This window comes from Ursus arctos, unplaced genomic scaffold (assembly GCF_023065955.2).
Source record: "Ursus arctos isolate Adak ecotype North America unplaced genomic scaffold, UrsArc2.0 scaffold_8, whole genome shotgun sequence".
Classification (NCBI taxonomy): domain Eukaryota; kingdom Metazoa; phylum Chordata; class Mammalia; order Carnivora; family Ursidae; genus Ursus; species Ursus arctos.
In genome coordinates this window covers 5,421,157-5,434,824 of record NW_026623100.1, presented here as the reverse complement: position 1 = coordinate 5,434,824, position 13,668 = coordinate 5,421,157, and the positions used below count along the sequence as shown (strand labels likewise).

Here is a 13,668-nt window from a genome sequence, read left to right as displayed (position 1 = left end):
AAAGTCCCAAGTTTGTGAACTGTGGAGGCTGGGCCAGAACGTGGCAGGGATGTCTCCTAACATGTTCGACGCCAGAAGACCCAGTCACTGAGGGACAACCTACAGTGGCTTGGCCATTTGATGCCAACAGTGTGCTCCTCAGCTTCTCCGGGTGGCCTGGAAGGGTCAGCTCAAGGCTCAGTGCACCTGCAGAGATCCTAGGAGCACCCCCCCCCCCGCCATGAGTACAGCTTCAAAATTATTTTGACCACCACAGAGAAAGGCTGGCCCATCTGAGTCTCGACACTAGGTCTGCCACGCCACAACCTCAGGAAAGTTCCTTTGAACTGAGCCTTACCTTGTCTATCAGTAAAATGAAAACTGTCACATCTACCGTGCAGGGTTCCTGTGAAGATGGTAGGTAATGGATGTAAAGCACCTGTCCATTGGCCTTCTTAGCCCATGGGAATAGCTCTTCTCGCAGAAGACCCTGGGGTCCTGGATGGGACCAGGAGTAGAACTCTGCCTGCTCAACCCGGGTAGATCCCCTCCAGGCCAGGAGGTGCCCCAGAACTGGATTTGGTTGGTTGGCTGTTCTGAGGAGGAAGGATGATGGTAGGGCAGGTTGGCTGAGAACACCCCCCAATCTCACATCGCCAATTGGTACTGACCTGTAGGAACCCTCGACTGGCCTCGGGGCTGCATAAACCTGTGGGTACTTATGTGCCATGACGTGGGGTGGTATTTTGACCTCTACCAGACAGTAACACCACTTGCAAACGGATTCACTCTTTGGAGCTCTTGGGGAGCTTGAGGAGACCACACCTGACGTCCCAGTGTATTCCGCGAGCTTCCCTACGAGGAGACAGACTGCAGCACGTCCAGAGGAGGGACGGGGTGGCCACTAGCCACAAAGAGAAAACTCCTCCGCTAGGCCCGAGTTGAAGAAACGGGGCGTGCTCTGCTCGGTAGAGGGAAAAAGGATAAAAACCGTCTTCAGATATTTGGAGAGAGCTTTCATGTGCAAGAATGAGCTTTAGGTTACGTCCCTCGAAAGTAACACTAGAGCCACTCATGGAGTCGTCTGGGAAGGCGGGTTTTGACTCAACTGAAGGGAAGCATTTCAGTCACCATATCTGAAGGTGAGACGGGCAACCCTGAGTGACAGCGAGCTCCAGAAGCTCCCGCTGTTCAAAACTGGAGAATGAGTGCCTACCGAGGAGAGCAACCAGACCTGCCTCGTGGGGCTGTGGTGAGAACCAAGGAGATCATTGTTTCCAACCCCCTCGTATGCCACCTCTCAGGTGGGGACTTGGCCACAGTGCTCTGGACTGTCAGCTACTTGCTTCACAACGCTTTCAGGCCACAGACTTTAGCATGCACAACCCAGTGGAGCCCCTTCTCACGTCTGCTTGGCTGGCCTCTGCCCTCCCTTCCTGGAGCTTCCCCGTTACCCCTAAACCGTGAGACGCTCCAGAGAAATGCCACGCCCAAACACACTCAACCCAGAGCTAAGAGGGGGAAGTAAGGGAGTGTTAATGTCCCATGAGGAAAACTGTTCACCAATCAGTGGTTGGAAGCAGCAAATAAAATTTTTGCCATCCTTCCTCTATTAGTCTATCCTGAGACCTCACAGCTTCTGCTCTGGGAGGATGGTCTCTGTATTCGTTTCCCGTGGCTGCTATGCCAAGTTACCACAAACATGGCGGCTTGGAGCAACAGAGCTATATGACTGCAGAAGTCTGCAGGAGGTGCCAACAGGGGCTGTGCTGCCTCCAGAGGCTCCAGGGGAGGGTCCCATCCTCCCCTCGTCCAGCTTCCAGTGAGTGCCCACGTTCCTTGGCTTATGACCACATCACTCCAAGCCCCGTCTCCACGGTCACCCTGCCCTCTCTTCTGTCACTTCTACCTCTGCCTGTGCCTCCATCTTCTAAAGACATCTACAATTGGATTTCGGACCTCCCCAGATAACCCAAGAAAATCCCTCCACCCTGAGATCCTTAACCACTTCTGCAAAGTTTTTGGCACAGAAGGTACCATCCCCAGGTTCTAGGAATCAGGACGCAGACATTTCTTTGGAGGCCCAGTATCCAGCCAACCACCACCCCAAGGACGGAGCAGTCAGTTACGCCTCACACCACGTTGGGGCCACATCAATAACACACCATTGTGTTTGTTCCTTTCATCTTAGCCTGACCACCATTCTCCCCAACCCGTCCCACTCTGGGACTGAACTCTCTGCGAAAGAGACAACACATGGGTTTTCCTCTAGTTCTCCTTTCTGGGGAACCCAAAGTAATACCTGTCGGCTGTGAAGATCACTGTCCACAGCCATGGCAGGAATGGTGGCTGGAGTAAAGCAATAAGAGTTCCCACAGTCTTCAAGGAGATTTTGCTTTTTTTCCAGAGCATTGTCTAATCGTTTAAAAATAGGCTCTACACTGAGGAAATAGAGGTCATCTATTTCAGTGAAATTTTACACTGTGTTCAAAGATTTATTTCCCCTCTACAAAACATTTCCAACATGGTGACAAGGTTTCAGGAGAATACCTGTTAAAAGATTAGAATTAGAAAAGGAAGGGTTTTCCCACAGCAAATGGAAGAAGATTTGCTCAATTACAGGGAAGTTAAATAAATTAGTTAATGCTTACAAATTTCTTACAGATGAAAAGTGTTATCTGTATCACTGCTAAGACCTGCTATGAATATGCTTTCTCTGTGCTGAACCAAATTACATTTCTTAAAACAGCAGCTCCCTGGGTCCTGGGAATATCCGAGAAGTAACATGGCTTCATTAATGAATTGCAGAATCAGATAGCACCACCTCCAAATTCAGTTGGCAGAGCTGTGAGTGACTTATGGGAAGAACGGGAGAGGAGAATAAGGCAGAATTTTCTACTGTACCTCTCAGAGGTGTTTGCAGGTGACAATTCTCCAATGGAAGATTCTGGAAGGTTTGCTTTTTTTATGAGGCAACTTCACCTGCACCTTTGCTTCAGAGAATCATGGTTGGGCTCCCAGACAAACCTGAAAAAACAAGTAGCCAACAACACTGAATATGAAGAAAATATTGGCAAACTTCCCTTTTAAAACAGTTAGTGTCAAAAGCAGAAACTTTCAAGAATTTCACTTCTCCTACCATAACAAGGCAAATTTAATATTTTGGTGGAAGCTGCTTCCTCCAGGCACATTTGATAATCATCATTTCAAAACTTACAAGACACATCATTGAATGAATACAATCTGAATGAAGGCTGTATTTAACAGTGTGGTTAAATAAGTCCACATCTGGCATGTTTAATTTATGCCATTTAATTGGACAATTCATATTTGAAAATTCCTCTGATATGGATTCCCTTGGACTTTATATACAAAATCCTAACTTGCAAATCCTCCAAACCTAGATTGTCTCCATCCTTTAGTTGCTGGTACAATCCGCCATCAACACTTCAGCATCCCTCTTTCCATTTGCTTTCTTGGCATGTACACACATATAAGTACACACACACACACACACACACACACACACACACTGCATAAAACATGTCAGGCAACCCTGTTGGATGACAGGATTGCTCTCCCTTTCTCATCCCATCTACTCTCTTGTTCTCCATGTCGCAAATAAGGGCCAACTCCTTGGGCAGGACGGGGGAGCTCAAGAGGAGAATCCATATCCTTCTGGAGGATTCCAGCCACAGGGGTCCAAGAACAAAATTATTCTAAGAGTCTTCCAACTCTTCTTTACATAGTCCTCACTCTCCCTGAAACATCCAGCTCCTTTTCCATTCATAACAGGCTCTTAAAGAATGTTCGGTAGTGAATGAATGAACGAAAAAATGAACTAAAGAACCGAGCATTTCTGAAACCACGGAGAGAAGTGTGATGTAAAGAAGCATATGGTCTACTGGAAAGAATGGTGACTTTAAGCAGAGAGCTAGCCTCCAGCTCCTCTGCTGGCTGACTACTTGATCTTGGGTAAGCTGTCTCATTTCCTCACGTGCCAAATTGAAACAACACTTATCCTGATGTTTTCATATGTCACAAATAGAGCATCTTACGGTTTAGGGAACACTTGGGATTCACTTTCCTTACTTGACCCATCTAACTACCAACTGGTGGCAAAGGGCGCCCATCTTTTGGCCTAGAAGCCGACATCCGTAATGTTGACCATAAGGTTGAAGGAGTAAATCCAGGTGCACTCCACGTCAGAGGTCTCAGCACCTTCTCCACGTAGCAGAGCAATCCTGTCATCCAGCAAGAGGAGCCCAGCATGATCAGTGACTTGCCACTGAGACAGAAATGGCAGAGCCTCTTTGTCAAACCATGACTTCCTGCCCCAAAGCCGCCTCATTTCCAGCTGTCTATACACCAATATTGAACACCCATAACCTAAGCACATTACCAAAGGCCCTCAGTATCTCATCGAAGGAGGATGGTCATCAAAATTCCTATAAATCCATTTCTCAGCAGGAGTAGTGATTTCACAGATACTTAGAGAATTAGATAGACTATATCAAGAGTTAGCACACTTTTTCTGTAAAGAACCAGACAATAAATCTTTCAGGTCACTACTGTCCCATGTTGTACCGCCAAGGCAGCAGCAGACAACCTGTCCTCTAATGGGTGTGGCTGTGTTCCAATAAAGCTTTATTTACAAAAACCAGCACTAGATCAGACTTAGCCTGCAGGCTCGTGTTTGCCAAACTCTTGAACTGCAGCCACTTCCAGAAACATCTTGATGTCAAAAACATTATTTTAAAACTTCCTTTTAGAATCAGGGTCCTGACAACTCTTGAGGAACAGACATCCAGGCACCTTTGTCCCTCTTCCTCCCGTGCCCTCTGATAAATGCCAACATGGAGCGTTTATCCTTCAATTGCAGTGATTCTGAAAGACAAAGCAGGGGCAGAGATTAAAACCAGCCCTCCAGCCTTTGTGCCATATCCAGCATATCAAGTGCCCCTCTTCAAATTGTAGTGAGTTCACTGTCTACCTAATGGAGAAAATAGAACCATTCTTTCACTTAATAGTCTTTTAGTAAGGGTGGGGGGGGAGGCCAGGTTCACTAAAGGCCCTTATAAAACGCCGGCTGAAAGGAATAATGCTCCTTGGCACCACGGAATTTTTTTCACATGAAGCTACACGATCACTTTTCATTTTGTTTCTCAAGCACCCCATGGCACCCATCCATGTATTAGGCTAATAACTGCATGAATCTAGTTAAAAGGAACCAAGCAATTATTTTAATTAGGAGAGAACAAAAGTAACACTCCTGGATTCTGTCTTAAGGGGCAAGAAGGAAGTAGTTGGGGTTCAAAAAGATCCCACAAAATATTTTTGTGAAAGGAAAAATAATTAAGGCCAAATTTAGAATGTACTTGCAATAAATGGGCCAAATAAAATGAATGGCACCACTGTGCAACTAAAACCCATTCATATATAAGAGCCCCAGAAAGTCCATTTTTATGTGATACCATTTTGAGGGTATAGCCAATTTTGCAAAGTGAAAGTGAATGTCTAGTAGAGACTTTAATGATCCTTGTGACTCTCTTACACAATTTCTTCTAGAGTTTCTGTGTAAACTCTTTTATTAATAGGAGAAAAGAGGAAGGATATTGGTCAATTTGCCTTTTAAGTAGGATTATTTTTCTCATTTAAATTCTTGGACTAAAGTGTTCAAATGTGTTTCTCTGGAAAAAAAATCTATGTTTATAGAAAATCCTTGTCAATAATCCATTCTACAAAAAGTGAATCCCACCCGAAGGGTGTTAATCATTTGAACTGAATTCAGTTGTTCAGGAAGAGATTGCTATCTGCAGATTTTCCATAGTCTTCGCTTTCCTGCATTGCTTCTGGTCCTGGCACTTGGGCCCTTTCATTCCATCTCGGGCTTCCAAAAAAAGAGATGAAATGAAACCCCAACTAGTCAACTAGTAAGTATTGTTCCTTCTGTTTAAGTCTATCCATGTTCATTGAACACCTGCTATCCTCCAGCACACAGCAAGTTACAGACGTCGGAATGACTCAGATCTGAACCCAGCCTTCAAGAAGTTCACAGTGTAATCAGAGCCAGAGGCATGGATGAAAAAAGAGACCCTGCCGCCCCAGCTGGATGGGATCGAGGGTCGCTGGCTTGAGTTGACTGAGGAAAAATGGATAGCCGAAGAGAAAGTCATGGATAGTCCATCCCCAGGAGAAAGATCAGCGTACACAAAGCTGGGACACAAAGAACCCCCGGGGAAACACTGGGAAGTACAAGCAATAGAGCTGCTGGAGTGTGAGGAGCAAGAGAGGTGCTGGAGAGGTAAGCAAGAGCTGGGTCTTGGGAGAATTCGTGCACTGTGTTCATGAGCCTGGACTGCCTCTCATGGAACAATGGAGAGCCACCAAGCAGTTTTCAACACGGACTAACAAGGCCAGCTGCCCATTTTAGAGTGAGCCCTTGGATGGCTGGGAAGGGGATGAAATGGGCACTAGGTGTTGTACAAATGCCATGGCCCAAGCAAGAGGTGATAAGGCCTTGTAAGTTGGACAGTCGCAAGTAGGAATGGAGATATCAGGTAAAGTACGAGATACACAGTATTGAAGGGGATTAAAGTTAAAAAAAAAAAACTTCTGTGGAACAGTAACTGAAGGGTCAAAAGTGGATGAAATTGGCTTCGAAGTTTCTCAGTGGGGAGCAGATGTTTTATTTGAATGCTTGTCATGGGTCCCAAAAGCTTCTCATCTCGTCCTCCTTTAAACCCAGGATGAGCCTTGATCGTGGGTTCCAGGATTGAGATGCAGCAACAAATTTTAGCACACAAGCAGATTACGAGTCCCGGAAGATAGTGGAACTTCCATTTTCTTCCCTAGGCAAACTCACACAAAACCAGTCTCCTGCCACAAGCCTACGTTAAAATACCCAGAAGCCTGGAAGGAAAGAAGTTGTGATGAATGCTTACTGTGCTGGTGACTCTTATGTGTCCACTTGACGGGGCTAAGGGATGCCCAGATCGCTGGTAAAACATTACTTCTGGATGTGTCCATGAGAGTGTTTCTGGAAGAGATTTGCGTTTGAACCAGTAGATGAGTAGAGAAGATCACCCTCACCAAAGCAGCCAGTATCATCCAATCCATTGAGGGCCTGAATAGAATGGAAAGGCAGAGGAAGGGTGAGTTTTCTGTCTGCCTCAGCTGGGATATCTTCTCCTGCCCTCGGGCATCAAGTTTCTGGTGCTTGGACCTTCAGAATCAAACTAGGATTTACACAATTGCTTCCCATGCAGACCCCTGTGATTCTCAGGTCTTCAGACTTGAGGTGAGTTACATGACCAGCTTTCCCGGCTCTCCAGCTTGCAGACAGCACAATGTGGGACATCCTGGCCTCCATAATTGTGCTAGTCAATTCCTATAATAAATACACACACACACACACACACACACACATGCGCGCGCATTTGGTTCTGCTTCTCTGGAGAATTTTGACTAACAATATACTTAGGACAAACTACGTATGTTTTAAGTGACTATACTAGATTAGACTTATTTATGTTTTAATTTTTTAAGGAAGGTACAGAGGACACTTCTCCAACTCATTTTATGAACCAGCTAAACTTTGATAATTCACCTGACAAGGACATTGCACTCAAGGAAAACTACAGGCAAGTTTCATGCATAAACATTGTTGTAAAAATTATCAAAACATGCTGCAATACTTCAAATAAATAACACATCATAACCAAGTTGGTTTGAGTCCAGAAATGGAAGATTGGTTTAAATTCAAACACCTGCAATACCTGGGTGGCTCGGTCGGTTCAGCATCTGCCTTGGGTTCAGGTCATGATCCCAGGGTCCTGGAATCAAGCCCCGTGTCAGGCTCCTCTGCTCCCCACCTGTGCTCTCTCTCTCTCTCTCAAATAAATAAAATCTTTTTTAAAAATCAAAAACCTATTAAATAACTCACCATACTAACAGAATAAGTGGGGGGCAACTCTTATGATCATTCTGTAAGTAAGTGTACTTAATTTAGGACAACATATCACTTCAGAGCACTGGGGAAAGAAGTCTTTTTCATTGATGGTGTAGGGGTAAGTAGATATCATGGAGGAAAAAACAAATTTGATCCCAACCTCACACCACATGCAAAAATCAATGACATATGGATTACGACTCTAAATGTGAAAGGTAAAACAATAAAGCTTCCAGAAGACAATATAAAAGGATATTTTCATGGCCTTGGGCTATGCAATGCTCTCTTAAATAAGACATAGAAAGCACTAACTATAAAGGGAAATATTGCAAAATTAGGCTACATAAAAATTAAAATCTTCTATTCATCCAAAGATACCATAAAGAGAGTGAAAAGTCAAACTCAGATGGTATATGATATTTGCAATATATATAATCAAAAAAGGATCATATCCTTAGGGCACCTGGGTGGCTCAATCAGTTAAGCATCCGACTCTTGATTTTGGCTCAGGTCATGATCTCAGGGTAGTGAGATAGAGCCTTGCATCGGGCTCTGCTCTGGGCGTGGAGCCTGCATGGGATTCTCTCTCCCTCTCCCTATGCCCCTCCCCACCAACCCCTGCTTGCGCACTCTCTCTAAAAAAAAGGATCATATCCAAAATATATAAATATCTCCTACAAAACAGTAAGAAAAGATGAACAACACAATGGAAAAATGAGCAAGACCCTTGAAAAGCCCATTCACAAAATATCCAAATGGCCAATGTATATGAAAAGATGCTCAACTTCTTAATAATCTGGGAAATCAAAACCGTAATGAGATTCAACTACATACCACCAGAATGACCAAAATCAGAAAGATGAAAAATACCAGTTAACAAGAATTAGAGCAGCATATCTCTCTCACCCACCGCTGGTGGGAGTGGAAACTGACACGACCACTTTGGAAAACTGACATCCTTAAAGCTGATCAAGGTCATGCCCTGCAATTTAGTAACTTCCCTCTTAGTCTACATACCCAAAAGAAATGCATGCACGCCCACCGAGAGGTGCATGAAAGAGTGTATGTGGCTCTCTGAAATAGCCAAAAACACCACCAACAACCCAGATGTTCATCAAGGGTAAAATGGTTAATCGTGGTATATTATTGATACAACGGAATGAAATGAAACAAGGAAAATATAATTGCACCCGGCAACATAGATACAGTTCACAAATACAATGTTGAAAGAAAGAACCAGACTCAAAAGAACACTTACCATAGGGGTCCATTCATATGAAGTTGAAACAATAACAAAAAACAAATCTATGGTGTCCAACATCAGGAGAGTGGGTATTTTTGAGGAGGAAAAGGGAGTCCCATACTAGAGGTGGTCAGGAATGTTGGCTATATTCTCTTTCTTGGACCCTGGAGGTGATTATAAGATGTGTCCTCTCCAGGATAACACACTGAGTCCCGGCTTCTGCTCTTTGTAATCTTCCATATATGGAACACCAATAAAGCTTCCCCCAAAAAAGTTTCAAGTGTTGATTTCCTTTTCTTTGATGAAGTAAATAGAGGCACTAAATATCATCAAATATCTTGATTAAAATCAATCAGTGGCTTGTTCTTACCTACGCTCAGTGTGCTCTCCGCATGTCAGTGACAGAGCAGAAACCAGAAAGGACCACACATATGATTATAAATCAGCCGGACGAGGAAGACAGAATACCTTTCCCTGGAGGAAAAACGAATAAAAACTGGGTCCCCTGGCAGTTTACCTAAGAGGTAAGTAGTGGGCGAGAAGAACAAAAAGTGAAAGCCCCAATGTATAAAACAAAGACCCAATGAAGGTCCTCCTGGGGGCTCATACATAGCTAGCCTTATATAAAGCAGGATTAAAAGGTAACAAATTTAGGCTGGTTACCAGGAAATGCTTTCTTACGAAATGTATCATTAACCTGTAGCCAATGGTTTACTAAAATTCAACTCCTCTCAAAAAAAAAAAAAAAAAAAAAAAAAAAAAAAAAAAAAGATGAGCTATTTATAGCGGCCAAACCAGCATCTAGTAGTTACACTAATATCGTATTACAAAGACTCCCCTGCTTCCAGGCAAAACCCGATAGCCAGCCAGGGTCAGGAAGAAAATTTCCCCTTTGGTGTAGTATTTCACAGCTCTGTTATCTAATATCGGGCCAGTTCGCTGGCCAGCCGAGTTCGCGCCGCGGTGCAGGGCACCTGGCTCCGGGATCCAGGATGCCACCCCGAAACAGGCTATTGTTTGAGTTAGGGATGGCAACACCTGTTGAGCTGTATTTAGGCAACACCTTGTGCTTCCAAAAGGTAAACACAATGAATATAATCAAAATTGTTCCAACACTACTGTTTTTACATCAACAATCTATAAATATATGGAAGAACGCAATATACGTGTGAAATAAACAGAGCAGGCATACCTCCGACGAGGTAATTCAGAAGACAGCTCTATAATTTAGCAGCTTGGCTTTCAATTGTTGCGTTTTTAGATACGAAAAACACAGATATTATTCATCAAAGTGATTGTCCTGTGCACTTGTATACCTTATAGAATTTATTTTTTTCAGGGCTTTTTACTTCAAAGGAATCACGAGCTAATGACATTTCAGACTTAAGAAATTTTTCTGATAGCAAGCTGGAACTCCCTCAGGGACCGGATTGTGAATAAGTGGATTTTTTTTAAGATCATTAACAGATATTACAAACCAATTCAAACTGAGCATTTTCTTTGCAAATTACCTTTAACTTTTAAAGCCATTGAAAAAAAAGACAGTGAGTGATTTAATTTACTTAACCTGTCTACAAATTGCCGCTTTGTGCTACATCCGCGACTGCATTTGCGACCAAAAAATATCTCTAACTATCTCTAATAGAGATATTTTTCTAAATTATCACACTCGATGAGTGATATTTCAAAAGATAGTAATGTTTATTTTTTTTTCATTTAGCAAGTTGCTCTGGAATTGAGAATTTTACTTTATTGATAGGTTTAAAGTAAAAACAGAGCCCTGCACTGTCTATATCTGTTGCTTAATTAAAACTCTCAGGTAATTAGCAGGTTAATCATTTCCTGAGCAAATGGAGATGGTGGAGCTTTGGTGGAGACTGTGGGGTTTTGGGGGGGAGAGATGACTTTTTTTATTTAATGATCAAACCGTGCTTTCTGGGCTAAAGAGCTAATATTTGGGGTGAGAAGCACCTTTACTCCCCCACGTACATCAGGTCTGATGCCTATTTGCATCAACACCCCGTTGTGTATGTTTTCCATTCAAAGAGCTCCCAGGGACTTCAAAGGGAGTTGCCTGCAAGGACAGTCTATGTGGGAGTCCTGAAAGGCTCCAGAACAGGCCCAGAGCAGGGAGAAACCATGCCAAGACTAGCTCACGCTGGAGCCCCCAAACCATGTCACAAAATTAAAGGGTCTCCCCTGCCTACGCCATCCCACAGTGCACGTGGGAAATGTCCCCAGGCTTTCCAAGCACTGTGCTGGCTTCTCGGGCTACTACTTATAAATATTTGATGAGCAGCGCTCCATTTATAAGAAAGTATGTTAATAAGAATATTCTTTGAAATTGGAGTCTAATGCAGGCTTTAAAAAGGCTCATTGTTTGAGGTACAGATTTCCTTCTTTTCCCTTTTAAAGTGCAAAGTCAGCTTACCACAAACTGAACAAAAAAAAAAAAAAAAAAAAAAAACCCTAACATCCTTTTGGATGTCCCATCCACAACAACAAAGAAATGGGTAAGATTCTACTCTAAAGGATGTTCTATTTTTGGAAGGATTCATTAAATGTTTGCAGGTAAAGGAACACAGAAACTAATATTTCTTGTGTGTCTCTTGTGTGGCAGATATTCTAATTCTTCTCTTTTAATCTGCACCAATATATTATGAGGTAAATGGTATACCCCCCCCCCTTCTAAGATGGAAAATGGGCCTCACAGGGATCATACAGTAGGGTGCCTATTCTGGAAACCAGATCTGCCCCAGTTCAAAGTCCATGTTTGTTCCCTACCTCACACTAACTCCCAGGTGCCTGCTGGTTTCACAGGGATATGGCCCTCCCCAGTCTTTGCTCCCTTCTCTGAGACGGTTTCCTCATCTGGAGCTACCACGGAAACAGCAGGAGCGCCTGCTCCGCCCAGCACGCTGGGGGATGACAAAGATGGCCGCGTCCCGTTTGCGGAAGCGCTTCATACACTCCATGCAGTGGAGACAGGGTCTCATTAACCTTTCCTTTGATTTCAGGCTGCTCCGCAGCATCAGACTTCATTCACATGACCGTAGCTTGGGCTTTTTGTGAAAATAAATCTAAGCGGGGGTGATTTTTCATGTAAGAGAAGTCAAAACCACAGCTTAAAAATAAAATACATCAAAATATATAAAATAAAATAAAACAAAACAAAACATGGGACATTTTCTGACCCTGGAGCATCAATCCGTTTATTTATTTTGCGCTCATTCAACGAATCTTTACACATGCTGAGTCGAAGCTTAGACGCTGCATCATTACGTCGGATTTCTAAGCACGCTTTATCTTGCCTTTGCACTGAGGATGAAATCAAACATCCAGATTTGAGCCACCTATGAGGCCAGGTAGGATCTGCTGCCTGCTGGCCTCTCAAACCTCATCCTGACCAGCTCCCCACACTCGCCGCTCTCCAGACACATGGCCAACAGTCTGAACTGGAGCCCTGCCTCCCGGGTCCCCCTTCTGCTGGCTGGCTACTCGCCTGCTGACCCCTTCTCTTCCTTCCTGACTCCGTTTCAATGTCCTCTCCTCCGAAAGATCTTCCATTGCCTCCAGACCCAAAGGAGCCCAGCCCTGATCTTCCCACCCCTTTTGGTTTCCTTCAGAGCAATCTTACCAGCGGTGACACTCTCTCTGTGCGGTCCCTCGTGTGCCGTCCATCCTTCTCCCCAACTCAAGTGTAGCTCCAGAAAGTCAGAGATCAGCTCAGTCTCCTTTCCCCACTTCCTCTCCAGACCGCAGGACAGGGGAACCCAAACCCTGCAGGGTGCCCCGTTGCCTTAAAGCAGCCTTACCTGATGTACAATAACAGAAAGGCCCAGTCAGATACTTTGTTTCACGGCTGCCCGGGGAGCCCTTGAACTGAAGGAGAAAAGTTCTCATTTTTCCTCCTGCACCAAGCTCAAGTTCTTTCCCCTGCAATGAACCCGTGCCTCCTCCCTGCCAGGTGGCGACGCTCACCTGATCTGGAAACAGGTGGCCTGGAAATGTCTTACCTGTTGGCTAGAGTCCTGCCTGCCAAGAAGGCACAGCTTCCCCTGTCATCTAAGTGTGACATGCCAAAGAGCTCAGCGCCCTGCGGGGCCCAGGTGTGACTCTCAGGTGCTTCCAGGGGCTCCTCTGTCCAAGCTAGCAGGGGCTCCGGTGACAGCCCGGGACCTCCGCTTCTGCCGCCCTCACGAATCCCCGCCCACGCTGCCCAGGGGACAGTGGCCAGCACCCTCACGGCACACGCCTTTCTCGGCTTAACCTTTTTTCTTTCTGCATTCGACCAGTTACAAGTTAGAGAATGAATATATATTTGTTGTAACAAGTGAAACAACACTTAAAAATGTGAGGAAACGCAAAAATAATTCCTTCTCCCTGTCTCACCTTATTACCACTCTCTGGAGATGTGGGCAAGCATGCGTAAGCCTATATCCATGTATTTTATGTATATAATAATATATATACACACATGCTATATATAGTAATA

General features: G+C 44.4%; 1 long non-coding RNA gene across 1 annotated transcript; it reads right to left on the bottom strand.

Moving 5' to 3' along the window:
- Positions 1-1,760: 1,760 nt before the first annotated feature.
- LOC130543157 (uncharacterized) lies at positions 1,761-13,089 on the bottom strand. Its single transcript, XR_008958283.1, has 4 exons — positions 12,811-13,089; positions 6,924-7,105; positions 4,795-4,866; positions 1,761-3,006 (listed from the first exon to the last, which is right to left on the bottom strand). It is a non-coding gene; the product is annotated as an uncharacterized LOC130543157 (long non-coding RNA).
- Positions 13,090-13,668: the final 579 nt, after the last annotated feature.